General features: G+C 34.1%; 1 protein-coding gene across 5 annotated transcripts in view; it reads right to left on the bottom strand.

The window, feature by feature from the left end:
* Positions 1-14,545, bottom strand: part of MGAT4C (MGAT4 family member C) — a 419,195-nt gene that overhangs the window by 318,889 nt on the left and 85,761 nt on the right. For all 5 annotated transcript variants that reach the window (XM_066995539.1, XM_048061021.2, XM_048061022.2 and 2 more), the window contains one exon: positions 10,914-11,001. The gene's annotated coding sequence lies outside the window, so the exon portion shown is untranslated. The remainder of the gene's footprint in view (positions 1-10,913; positions 11,002-14,545) is intronic.

The following is a 14,545-nucleotide window of genomic DNA, read 5'->3' as shown; positions in this document are numbered from 1 at the left end:
AGTGACCTGAAGGCTGCTGCACTGTAAGCACTGGGGTTCTAACTCTACAAGCCAAGGTTCCCTTTCAAGAAACTATTATTATTAAGATGGTAGAAAAATAGCAGAATTAAGATGAACATGCAGGTATTTGTGGTGTTCTTGTTAAGCAGAGCTTGGTGACACAATATACATTGATAAGAGCTCTCTTGAAGTGGAGCAGAATGTCAAGCAGAGCTCTACAACTGTTTGTTGTGAAATTATTGCTGTTCAATAGTTTCATAAATTAACTTTATAATGTAAAGGAAATTCAGTTTCCAGATAGCTCAAAACTTTGGAGAACAGCAAACATACTCGAAGACAAATAAAAATTACCTCAAGATATTGCAGAATAGGTCCAGAAAGATAGAAAACCACTAGAGATGCACCTACACACAAATTATGTAAGTACTTCTATACTTAGTGCAAAAATAATCAACAGACCAGATACAGGTTGGGCAATCACTTACCTTCTTTGCAAAGTGGTTTTTGAAGACAATGTAGAGCTGTATGAACAGGAACAAAACCATGAAATCACGTAAAGCCATAAACTCTGGCTGTGACTGGAAATAACAATCACTAGAGTGTTTTGGGAACTGCCTTCTAAAAGCATGTGAACTAAATAAATAAAGGTTAGATAAAAGTAATAAGAATTAATAAAGCTTTCATCTACAGGTCCTGTGGTGCAAAACCACCCTGGCTTTCTCTCTCTGCAGAAGACTGAGAAAAAATAAAATAGTTGTCAAAAACATCATAAGGCAACCTGATCTAGTGGGTGGCATCCCTACCTATGGCAGAGGGGTTGGAACTAGATGCTCTTTGAGGTCCCTTCCAACCCAAGCCATTCTATGATTCTATGATAGGTCAAGGAGAAAAGGAAAACTAGCTTTCTTTATGACTGGGATTAGTAAAATAAACACAAATGTGCTTCATTTGAAATGAAAAAGATTCAGAAAATGAAAATAACAATAATAATAATTAAAGTACCAAGAACAAGGATGATGAAGCATTCCAACAGTCAATCTAAGAACAGATTAGATAAAAATGAGATTTTAATGACAGATGTTACAGATAATCGTGGCTTTAGGTAGGAAGCTTGTTACATTAGGTCCTAAAGCATCTTTGAGAGCTTCTGCTTCTGTGTGAAACTCTGCTAGAAGGTGGTATAGAAGGTGGCACAGAAGTGGTATAGAAGACCAAATCTTGTAATCTTATAACGTTAAAGGATTTGTGAAACCAGTCTAACCGTAAAAGAACAAGCATTAAATAAAATCTAAAGAAATAAAAAGGCACAGTTAATAGCTAGCTCTTCATAAGTATCTTGGAAAAAAGGCAATAGCCAATATGATTCAGTTGAACAGCACCAGAAATTACCACCTCTGGCTTTAAGAAAACACAGCAACCACAATTCATTAAACCCAACTAGCTGCTGGTCAGTGTAGAAGTTTTGTGGGTTCTGCAGAGTTCATTTCACAGATTTTTAGGTTTGTTGTTTGTTTGTTTGTTTTAACTTACAATGTTTTATCCATTCTCTGATCAAGTTGAAATGTTTGCAAAGTCAAATATTGCAAACATTGCATTTGGAGGCCTGATTTTCATGTCACATTATTGAGCTTTATAGTTTTAGATGTAAGATGACATTTCAAAACTAAGAAGCTCAGTGACTTCAAAAGAAAATTATTTCAAGCTAGAAAAGCATACTGAAAACATTATGCATGAATGAATACCAAAGATTTCAATAAGCTAACATTGTTTTTCTCTTATAGCTTTCTCTACTGACACATTGCTTACAGTGCTAGAACATTGTATTTATTAAAGTGAATTACTTAAGTAGGTTTCAGTTTTATCAACTATTGACAAATTATGCAGATTTCAATGACCCATTGTTTTGTCTTAGAAATATATTTTTGTCCTTTTTGCAGCTAAGTATAAAGTAAATAAGTATTTCAGAAGTTACAATCACTTAGAAACTGAGGAAGAACTTCAGTAATATTAAATAGGCAGTATAAGCACAACACATTTTAAAGATCTAACAGATTACAAAATGAGATTTGGTAATAACTTACTAAATAAGTATTACTGTTAAACAGTAATTTCTATTTAAGTAATAATAATAATGAGAATTCTTGTAACACCGACCCTAAAGGTACTTTGAAATCACATAATGCTAAAGACCTTTCTTTTAAATAAGTCAGAGTAACATACAACTGTGGAGCTGTCAATGTCTCCACTTTACAGATTTTCTTGTCAACAAAATATCTTGATAAAAATAAATAGAAATGATCATGCAGGCAATTGAAGGACTGTGAAGCAACAGCTAATTATCAAACAAATTATATAATGTTGTTTTTAACTTGGCAGTGCAAGGTTAAAGATTGGATTAGATGACCATGTAGGTTTTTTCCAACCTACATGATTCTATGATTCTATGATTTTAGATTTGCAGTAAACATTCAAACCAACAAAGCATTGGTATAATCCTTGTGTAATACTGAAAGATCTAGTAATTTATTATTATTATTATTATTTTAATCTGGAGACCTAATGAATATACAATTTGGTATTCTGAACCAGCAATGTGTTTCCATGGTAGCTGAAGAAATGTACTCATTACTACAAGAACTGAAACAGCTAAGTTAATGTAAAATTATTTTTGTATAAACAATCCTAACATGAACAATAGAACAATTAAACTATTTAAAATGTAAATTGTACTTAGAATTTTCTAATGGATGGAGTTTTCATGAAAGTTAAAGGCCATTTAAGCATTAAATCAAACTATGTTTTTTGGTAAATAATTAGCAAAAAATTTCTCTGTGGTAAAAATATTAAAAATATGATGGCTGTTGCAAAAAGAGCAATTCTTTCCCATTCCATTTGCCTTCTTCTTCCTTCACTCCTCCCACATGGAGATACCTCCCCACCTTTGGTATTAGTGGGACACCTCTGAGATATGATTCAGATAAGTAACTATATAGAAAATTATTCACTTACTAAGTGAAGTTAATTCATGAAGCGGTCATATGAGTACAATGTGGTGCAATAGAGCTAGAAGACAAATCCAGTTCAGAATACAAAAGAAAGCAAGGGAAAAGGACTGGTACCTTCGTGCTGACAGCAGTGAGTTGTTAGATTAACTCAGTTATGTGACCCCTCTGCAACCAAGAATTTTTATTTCCATATATTTATGTCCATTTTTTCATATATATATACATACATAGATTGGCTTTATAGTCCAGATTAATGAAATTGTTCAATTGAAAAATAATATACTGAAATCAAGAGAAAAAAGCATTTTATAGCTATTATTGCTTTTATCTAATCTGCAACTGCTGGTACTGGTCAAGAGAAAAGTAAAAAACTAAGAAACAAATTAAAAAGAAAAACGTAAGAATTTAAAAAATATTTTAGCTGTTTTAAGGGTCATTTTCTTTGCTAGGAGAAAACAAATTATTTTATTCTTACATATTGTCAAACCTCTCAGAAACAAAATTATTTAATTCTTATATATTTTGAAACCTCTCAAATGCATCAACAGGAAAGTTCCCAGCTCCTCAGCAGGCAAGGATTACCTTATAATTATCTGAAAGTTACCTCTTTCCCAATAGAATCTATTGAACCTTCATTTTTCCTCTTTGTGCTACTCCACAATGAACTAGGAAATAGATAGTCCCACACAATTACAGTTTGCTTCACAGTACCTGAGAGTACACAGCCAACAATAACATTCATAGAACATTAATAATAATAATAATAGTAACAAATGAGAAAGGTACTGAAAGACAGAACAAAGAAGCAAAATTTGAAGAAGTTTTCAAGATGCAAACTGAGGAAAGATTATTTCTTGGTCAGATTAGAAAGTTGAAGAAATTGCTGTTATTCAATGATGTTGGCAGTTATTTTACCACATTCAGAATTTGGTAAACACTGTTATGTAGGGCATAGTCCTACTAATATATCAGAAACTATTCAGTTACAATTTGCCCATTACATTTCACTCTTTCTTTGTAATTTCTATCACATTATGTCATCTATTAACTTAGTTGTACAGACACTGCCAATTTTCATTCATATGTAATAGTTAATGGCTTGAAAGATCAGGTTATTTCCTCATAGTCCCAGAAATTAACAGTCGTACTCAATTTTCCATCTTTTAAAGGGGAAAAAATCATAACATGCTTTCTATCCTAATTTATCAAGAACGTTTGATCATAGTATGAATTTTTTGTTGCTCTTAACTTTGAGAACTTCGAAATATTAAAATCAGATAGCAATCTGTATGCATCCCTTTCTGGCACCAGTGTTTTGCCCTGCCAATCCTCAGGAACTGACACCTCCACATTCTGTCATTTATGTTAAGTCATCGTTTCATTCCCCATCAAAGGCACCAGAACTGAGCTTTCAGGAGGCAGTTGTCCGACATGTCTGTAGTGCATAATACAGCAGATACGACCAGATACCAAATCTTTTTAGTTGATACCTGATATTCAGAGTGACATAATATTTTTACTGTTCCTTACTGTGATGATGCACAGATACCAATTTAAGCAACACTCTTAAATTTAAGAACACTCCTCTACGTGTAAAGAATGCTCACAATTCTCTTTAACTGCCTGGTCCTCCAACTTTATTTTTAAATACATCTAAACTGTTAGTATGTGAAACAACTGAAGATCCTGAAGAAACTTTATTACCAAATTTGCCATTTATAAATTTGCCATTTATATATCAGATATAAATATGCATCCCAAACAATTCCATGCTCTTATACAAGATATCTTGTAGAGACAAATGTCCATTTCCTTGTCCTTGATCCTGCTTATTTCACTTCCTGCTGAAGACTAACCTTTTCAAGCAACCCAACTGAGAAGTCTGGGGTTATTCTCCCCTTCCCCCACACCATTTAAGTGTGTATTTGTAGTTACGTGACTTTCAGCATTCCTTACCACAAAGGCAGAAATTTTTGATTTTGAAGTTGAGATTACACACTTTAGAGACACTAAGTCACCATCAAAAGAAAAGGTGACATGGCAAAGAACAATTTGACATAATTTTGATATTAATTTCATCTTGCCGCATTGATGTATGCATTAGGAACAGGAATAGGTTCTCATATAGATGGAATGATAGCATTTAGCATGTTGCATATACAGCTGAGACACTTTGCTACAGACTGACTTTTTCCAGATAGTTAACAAAGATTATCTGAACAGTTGTGGTGGTCTCACACTGACAGATAGCTACGTTCCTATATAGGTCCGTACCATGGGATCCATCCTTCATGAATGGATTGCTCCAGCACAGGTCCCCCACAGGTGACAGCTCCCACCAGGCCTTCTGCTCCTGTGTGGGTTCTTCTCCATGGGCTGCAGCTCCGGCCCGGGGCCTTCTCCTGTGGGGGCTGTCCATGGGCCGCAGCCTCCTCCAGGCCACATCCACCTGCTCCACTAGGGGCTCCTCCATGGGCTGCAGCATGAAGATCTGCTCCATGTGGGACCCGTGGGCTGCAGGGGGACAGCCTGCTCCACCAGGGGCCTTTTCACAGGGTGCAGGGGAACTTCTGCTCCAGCAGCTGGGGCATCTCCTGCCCTCCTTCTGCAGCTGACCGTGGTGTCTTTCTCTCTACATTTTCTCACTCCTCTCTCTCCCAGATGCTGTGGCACAGCATTTTTTCCTCTTTTTTTTTTTTCTTTTTCCTTTTATTTTTTTTTCTTTCCATCACTCATTGGCTTGTTCCTTGGCCAGTGGCAGGTCCCTTTTGGAGCCACCTGGAACTGGCTCTTACCTGACATGGAGCAGGTTCTGGGCTCTTCTCACAAAGACTACAGCTACAGCACTCCCCTCCTCCATCTCCTGTCTGCCCACTCCACTGTCAAAACTTTGCCAAGTTAGCCCAATATGACAGTATACTTGCTTTCCTACATTTCAATCAATTCATAGTCAACATGCTCTCCATCTTACTTCTTGTGCCCTGGTGAGACTGAATTAATGTATTTCCAGAGATTATTAGGGTGATTAGCTATAAGAATATGCATGACAAGTTCCAGAAATAGCCCTTGGCTCTTCTAAGATCCATCTATAAAATGAGTAAAACAGAATTAATTTACACAGATGACTCATTCTATCTGTTATAGATGTTCTTAATTTTAAAACTTGATAGTTTCAAATAAGACATTATATGGATGGAAAGAAAGGTCAAGAGAATTCTGTTAAATTTTTCATTCTAACAATTTTGGCTAATTCTGAACTAGTTTGGACAATTCCCTGTATTACGAGAATTTCACTACACATACCAACAATAATAACTGGAGATGTTCATATGTTATATTAGGTTGATATGGTTGGTAAATATTGACCTTCAAAAATGTAACCAATACAATTTATCATTAGTCTCAAGAACAGAAGATTATTTTCCTTTGGTGAGAAATGTTTTTGTTTCTTACTTTTTTTTATTCATCTTTCAGAAAGTATGAAAGAAGATTTTTATTCTGTGCTTGGTCCTATTAATACAAAAATGGCAATAAAAACAAAACAAAACAAAAAGAAAACACAAGAAAACACAAATAAATTTGATGTAAACTATAACTATGCAAAGACTTATACTTTATTTGTTAAAGGTTGAAAAAAAATCCCCTAAAAGATGGATTCTAAACAGTAAGAAAAGCACTCAAGTACTGGTCTGCTCACAGTAGGTCAGGAACAAAGGAGCTACAGTAGCCAAAGTATTATTATCATTTTCAGTATAGAGGGTTACTTTATGTAGGTTTGTACAAAATACATCTTCATATATAGTTTTCACTTCAATCACTATTGCTTTAGATTTAAATGCAGATCTTTGTATTTTTTTCTTCTATGTAGATGTTTTCTGCTCTTAGAGAGTATTTAATAATTTTCTACAATGAAAATATCTGTAAAAATTACACATACTCACTCTGAAAGATGTAAGATTTAAGATTAAAAAATACTTATTTTTTCATTTCTTTTACACTTGAGAATATTTCTGTTACTGTCTGCATTTACTTCAGGTTTTGCATGTAAATTATCTTTTCAATCCAACCACGCAAGATACGACATTCTAGTGTGCAAGACTGTAGTGCTATAGCCTGAAGGGCTCTCGTTCAGGACTCAAGCATGACTACATAACTCCAGGAATCAAAGGAAAAAAAAAAATGATTCCTGAAGATTTAGATTCATCTAGATGTTCCTTTAAAAAATACTTTGGGGAAATCAGTTTAAAATAGAGTGACATTCAGGCTTTCAAAACATCAACTGAAAAGAGAGTGAACGGAATATCCAATGACTTTTTTCAATAACAAAAGTTATAAAGAAAGCTACTGTTGACAGTTAACCATTTCGCACACTAATACTGTTCTTAGCAAGCTGAGTGTTATATATATTTTTCTTTCTTCATTGTCTACACTTTCCTGCCACTAAATAACTGAGTTTAATTTCTCAAAGTCAAACCACTATTCTGATCCATGCCTTCAATGCCAGCTTTCAAAAAAGACTGTTTTGCACAAACTCTTTACAATATTTTACAAAAAGGGCATTATAAATGGGAAATTACCTTTTTGACAATAGTTCCCTTTCTCACATACTTTTAAGAACATAACTCTTCACATTCCAGCCTCTAGACTAATGACCATTAGCCTAAGAAATTTGTGCCTCCCTACTAATTTTTAAGTATATGTATACAAAAGTTCACATTTAACCATGTTTCTGATGTTATGAAGTATCTACAAAGCTACTTTTAGGTCCTTAGAGACAAACAATAATGTGCAAAGATAAAAGAAATTGGGATCCTTTCCCTTCCTAAACAAGTCCTGTAATGCAATTCCATAATACAAGACCTTAGCCAGCAGTCGATCAAATCTAGAGATGATCTGCAAAGCACAGAGAAATAAGTGCCCGCACAGATTTCTGGTTTGTTGTAACTCTCATTATGTACTAGGCAAACCACATAAGATCTAAAAATCACTGAATTATCATTATAAGAATTTTAAGATTTGAGGTATGAGATTTGATTCTATCCTCAGAGTCATTCAGATTTTCCATTTGTTCTTATGCAGATTTGTACTAGCAGTTCCATCATTTTTCATTATTAATAATTTCATTATAATGTTGTGGGATTTTTCGGCTTAACAGAAATTTTAGATGTATTAAAATGGAATTTTATTCACATGGGATCTTTTAGGTTGGGGGATTGCATCTGAATCCAAATTGGATTCAGTAGCTGTAGCACATTTGCTCCAAGCTTTACACCTAAAGCAGATGGAAGCAATATTGCATCAGGAAATGAACCTTTTCAAATTACAATAGTTTATGATGTTCATCTGCATTTTAATCAGATATAAAGGATTTATTCCTAAAATACATCAAGAAACACTATTTTCAACTCCTGAAATGCATCAGAGAGTTTATGACCAATCAAGTAAAATATGTTGCACATTTTCACTGTGTATATCTTTCTCTCTGCAGTATTACATGGATATAGGTATTGGTGATTTTACTAGCAACTATATATAAACCCATTGAAATAGAGACCAGAAAGTGATTTCATATTCCAAATCCACTTTGTTAAAGATTTAGCTCCCAAGATTGACAACAACAAGATAAATTTAAAACCATAAAATATTATTTTTATTTGAAATACAGTGCAATACAATAGAAGCAGATAATTAAAACAGATAATATGTAGTCAGACTTGGAAAACTGCATGATTTGAAGGTACAGAACAGAAAGACTTGTCATTATTTCTTCTTGTGACCCGAGAAGGCATGAATTGAAATTAGTTTTTGTCATGCACAAAGACTGAATGGTGAAATTCAAATCACCACCTGAAAAATACGTTTCACATTCCTGACCAATAAGACCATTATTTCCAAAGTAGTCCATTTTTTTAACATTTTTTTTTCAGGAAAATTGTTTTCTCTGTTGAGTTATAATTACTAGTTTTTATTCATAGAGTAACGATAAGTCAAGTATAAGAGAAGTTCAGTGTCCTAGAAAAAAAATGCACATAGCAGATTGCCAACAGCAACTTATTTAAGTCAACTATTGTTGAAAGTAAATTCAAGTAAAAATTTTAACAATTTATTTTCAAGCTATGTTATCTGAAAAATGAGATGTTACTATTGGACTGCAAAAGTTTGGAAAAGGAATGTGGAACAGAAACATTTATATTACCTCATTAAAAGAAAAAAAAAAGGGAAAAAAGTCACCTATATGGCCACAATATAACAGTGGTGGCAAAACTAATGATAATATCTATTAACACTAAATAAATGCTTGTTTTCTACCTAGAAAAACAACAATAACAAAATAACAACAACACACAAAAACACAGCATCATAAAAGTTGGTCTTTTTTTCCAATTCCTTAATTGTTTGGTGAAGCAGAGGTGATACATTTATTTTATCTGGACACTTTTCTCCACTATTACTTTATTGACACTAACATTAATGCACAGTTAGTACTTTTTTTTTAATTCCAGGTTTTAGTCTTTCATTATGATAATTTTTAGTGTGCTTATGATATTCAGATAGTAGCAATTTTTTTTTTTAACCTTTGATTGCTCAGAACGGATGCATCCTATCTCTAAAGTTATTTATTCTACAGATTTGCATGCTTTCAAGAAATTGGCAAGGTTTCTCACATGAACCTATTTTATAAATGTGATGGAAGGTCCATGATATATCAGAAAAGACAATCCCTGAAAAACACTTTTGCAGCTTCAAGTCTCTACAAGAGAGATTACTTTTCTGGGAAACACAAAATTTTCAACAATTGATTTTACTAATGTTGTGATTGAAATTGGATTTTTCTGTGTCAATAAGGAAAATAATTGACAGGAGAGATTTAATCAAATATGAAATGAGAATAATACTAGAAGAGAAGTTAGCAGAAAAGTAAAGAGAGTAAAACAAATTTCTGATATTACTGAGTGGTAGTAGAAAAATATATTCAAGTAACATTTAATTATTAATGGCATAGAAAAGTCAATCTAAAGAATAGTAGCAGATGGAGAGTGTACATAATGTTGATACAGCATTTCAGGAAAATAATTTTGCTTCAAAACATTATGATAAAATCCTTTGCAAATAACAGCTGACATAGTTTAGAAACAGTATTTTAAAAACACTTCATATTTTATGTGTCACTCAACATTTTTCACATAAGCAAGGAAGCAGTTTCTATCAGGAGGATTTGGGAATTCTGTATAATGATGAGGAATGATTTCCAAGTGTTTTTAAACACAAGTACACAGACACACAACAGAGAAAAGTCTTCTTAAAATAATTAATACTCTATACTCAATACAATACATACATACAATAACAATACTTCTTAAAATAACTAATACTAAGGTAACAAGCTTCACCTAAATTAAATTATGTCAAACCCTGACATAATTGCTTTCTCGGCCTTACGCTCATTTAACTCTTTCCATTTCACTTGATTATTTGTATTAAGCTTGCCCAATCTTTGTTTTCTGCTTAAAAAAGACAAATGAATACATCACAGGAGAGATACATTCACCTTATGAAGCAATTTTCTTAGAGTTATACAGGGCACCCCAATATTCATTGGCATCTAATACATTTGAAAACTTGGATTCTTCTTTTACTGATCCAAAGATACATAAAGAGAAAAAAACTGTTTGAAATTCAGCCTATTTCCCCCCCCCTTTTTTTTTTTTTGAAAAAAATAAAAAAATCACAGCTTAGAAACCACCACAAACAAGTTGAACTACTTAATACGCTTTAAAATAGATTACAAAGATACTCTCCCCTTTCGGGTTTTAGACATTTTAATGCATAATAGCAGTGCCACCTTCTAAACACAGAGGTTTTCATTTTCTAAAATCGATTTATTTTAATGCTTAAACTTTTACTTACCTTTTAACTTTGCCAAATCTAACAGTTGTCTGAAGAGGTGGTTACTGTATCAAGGCCACATAATGAGGTTCAAGATACAGCTGTTCCTCTAGAAATAAACAGCAGACAAAAATGAAATCCATGTAAATCTTTCAGAATACTTTATTTTCTCTCACTTTCTATACAGTGGTTCACCAAACACGGTCATTTTATTGTGTACAAAATAGTAAAAAACAGATAAGTTTAGCATGCTGTTCTCTAGTGTTAACACAGGTTGATACAAACACCGTGAATGAGTAATTATTGGGAATAAAAATTTTCAGAGAGTAAACAAACATTCTGGAAGCAGAACTGCAGAATTTGCATTCCTTAAATGTGGTGACTATCCTAGCAATTTCATATGCATACCCCTGATTGTTTCAGTGGAGCAGTGACACTTCCATATGTCTAGAAAGTTTAAAGCTGTAAAAGTGCAAGACAAAACTTGAAGTATCCTTTGCCCAAAGTAGAATTGAGCAGAACCATCACTGCATTTTTTTTTTCTCATTTACATGATGAAGAGTGTCAGTGGTCCAGACCACAAATACTTGTAAGCAGCGTACCACAAGGGTCAATAGTGGGGCTAGTACTGTTCAGTGTCTTCAATACTGAATCATGCACAGAACCACAGAATCATAGAATGATTGCAAGGGTTGCAAGGGACCTTAAAGATCATTTAGTTCCAACCCTGCTTCCATAGGCAGGGACACCTTCCACTAGACCAGGTCGCTCCCTTAAACACTTCCAGGGATCTACATCTACATCTACATCTTCTCTGGGCAACCTGTTCCAGTGCCTCACCACCCTCTGAGCAAAGAATTTCTTCCTAAAATCTAATTTAAGTCTGCCCTCTTTCATTTTAAAGCCATTAACCCTTGCCTTAATTCTACAATCCCTGGTAAAGATTCCCTGCACAGCTTTCATGTAGGTCCCCTTTAAGTACTGGCAGGCTGCTGTAAGGTCTCTCTGGAGATTCCTCTTCTCTAGACTAAATAACCTCATCTCTCTCAGCTTTTCTTTGTAGGAGACATGTTCTAGCCCTTTGATCTTTTCTGTTGCATTCCTCTGGACATGCTGTGTGCTTCTGTTGCCCTCCTCTGGACAGGTCCATGTGTTTCTTATTCTGCAGGCCCTTAATCTGAGTGTAGTACTCCAGGTGGGGTCTCGAGAGTCGAGTAGAGGGAGAGAATCACCTCTCTCAACCTGCTAGCTACACTTCTTTTGATGCAGCACATGGTTGGTTTCCTGGGTTACAAGCACACATTGCTGACTCATGATCTTTTTATCCAGCAATATCCCCCAGCCCTTTTCTGCAGGGCTGCTATCAATCCACTCATTGCCCAGTCTGTATACATGTTTTGGATTGCCCTGACCCAGGTTTAGAAACTTGCATTTGGCCTTGTTGAACTGCTTCATTGTGTTGAACTGCTTCATTGTGTTGAACTGCTTCATTCATGCTGTTTGCACTGGCCCACCTCTTGAGTCTGTCAAGAGCCTTCTGGATGGTATCCTTTCCCTCCAGTACGGCAATTCCACCATTCAACTTGGTGTTGTTGGCAAACTTGCTGATGGTACACTCAATCCTATTGTCCAGGTCACTGACAAAGATGTTAAATAGTGTTGGAACCAATAGTGACACCTGAAGAACAACACTCCTTGTTGTTTTTGTTTGTTTTCAAAAATAGAAATGAAATTACAATTTTATTGGCAGGGGGGAGAATACTGCTTTATTGTGAAGAAGGACTCAGATGTTCAAAGAATTACCAAAAGCTATGGAATAAGCTGCTTTTGATTGCTTCTTATATATTAGTAGTTGCCTTTCAACTAAAAAATGGGTGTCTGAAGCTAAATACATCATGTGAACATACCATAAAGAACCCATGGAGCATCACAATCTTCCTTGTAGTAGATGTTTGCTACCCTACAGAGTCTGAAAACTACATTTATTGAAATGAAACTAGGGATGAAAAATGAGGGCATAATACATTAAGGTTCAACTTTCCAGGAGATGACAGGCCATTCAGACAGAAAAGTACTTATTTTGTATTGGCTTAAATCAAGCAAAAATTATAGCTTTTTTTTTTTTTTTTTAGTTTAGACTGTGACCTCTGGTGATAGGATACATATAATTTTTATTTTCCTTTCAGCAACTCTTTATGCTGAAATACATTAATTTTCAATAGACAGAAAGTTCTATTTCCATGTTTATATCAATACTATTTGTTTAAATTAGATTTTAATAGGAAATACACAATCAAATTGCACTTACATGGAAATATTTTTATGAGCCAAAAACTTACCAGTAAAATAAAAACCAATTGAGGTAATGATATAACAAAACTTACTGAATGGTCTAGTACTATAGTCTATCCTATTCTCTGCAAAAAAGTTCACTAGATTTTTGTTCATCATAATAGAAGAGACATCTTAGGAAAAATATCTCAAAGCTTATATAAGAATACAAAGAGATAATATATAAATCTGGAGTGTTTGAAGTAGTTTGAATTTGGATTTCTCACAGATTCAGGATCTAAACAGAAATTCATGAGACAAAAGGAAAAATTTCAGATTAGAACTTGGGCTCTTCCAAGTTCTTGTCACTTGTTGTGGCTAACAACTTATCTGCTGCAAACAACATACAGAAGCATTCCCAGAAATCTCACTGTACGTTTGATAAGGCAACCTAGATGACTGTACATTTGAAAAGGCAACCTAAATGGTATGTTAAATTTCGGTAGTTCTGCTATGTCTATCACTCAGTCTGCTTATTTGATATTGCTTATTTGTCTTGTAGAAGAGACATAGCAAGCAGTCCTGAATACCATGATAGCATTATCATGAAAGCAAGAAGCTTTATCACCTAGGTACTCTTGTGCTTAGCCCTTTCTTATATGATCCTTCAGACTGTGGTGAATATAAAATGACTTACCTAACTTAGAAAAAAATTCCCACAACAACAACAACAATAATAAAATAATAATATGGCAAAATTGATTCTGAAAATGTGTATCAAGGACAAGTTTGTTACTAAAACATAGTAAGAGAATGTATGGAAACTTGGGGGGGGGGGTGTTGTTGATTTGTTTTTGGTTTTTTTTCATGTAAACATGCATAAAATCCCTAAAACACTGTCTGGCTTCATGGTATAGTTATGTAAGTTCTTCCTCCTGGTCTATATTTTGAATATCACCTTACTATTAACATTTCTCAGATGTTAGATATGTCCAGTAGAAGTCACTCACCACTTAGCTGCTGAACATAATTTGTCATGTAGAAAATAGCCTTGGAACTAATAGACATAGGTCATATGACTGTATCAGTCTCAGACTTCAGTCTCTGAAGGTTTCTTGCCAAGGTACACAACAAAGCAACAAAGGTCAAGGTCTGCAGGTAATATGATAAGCACATGTTGTATTAGCAAACCAATTGGTTTGCTTGTTGGTTTGTTTCTTGTTTTTTAGTAAAAATAAATAAATAAAATTGAACTAGTCAAAGTGATAACAAAATCTAAGTAAGAAGAGTATTAGTACTCAAACAATACTAATTCAAATTCATCCATAAAAGAAACACTTCCCCCTTAAGCAATTGGTTTTATTTCATATAAAGACTTATAA

The sequence above is a fragment of the Anser cygnoides genome, chromosome 1 (genome assembly GCF_040182565.1).
Source record: "Anser cygnoides isolate HZ-2024a breed goose chromosome 1, Taihu_goose_T2T_genome, whole genome shotgun sequence".
In the NCBI taxonomy this organism is placed as follows: Eukaryota; Metazoa; Chordata; class Aves; order Anseriformes; family Anatidae; genus Anser; species Anser cygnoides.
Note: the sequence above shows the minus strand (reverse complement) of the source record. Positions and strands in the feature narration are given on the sequence as shown.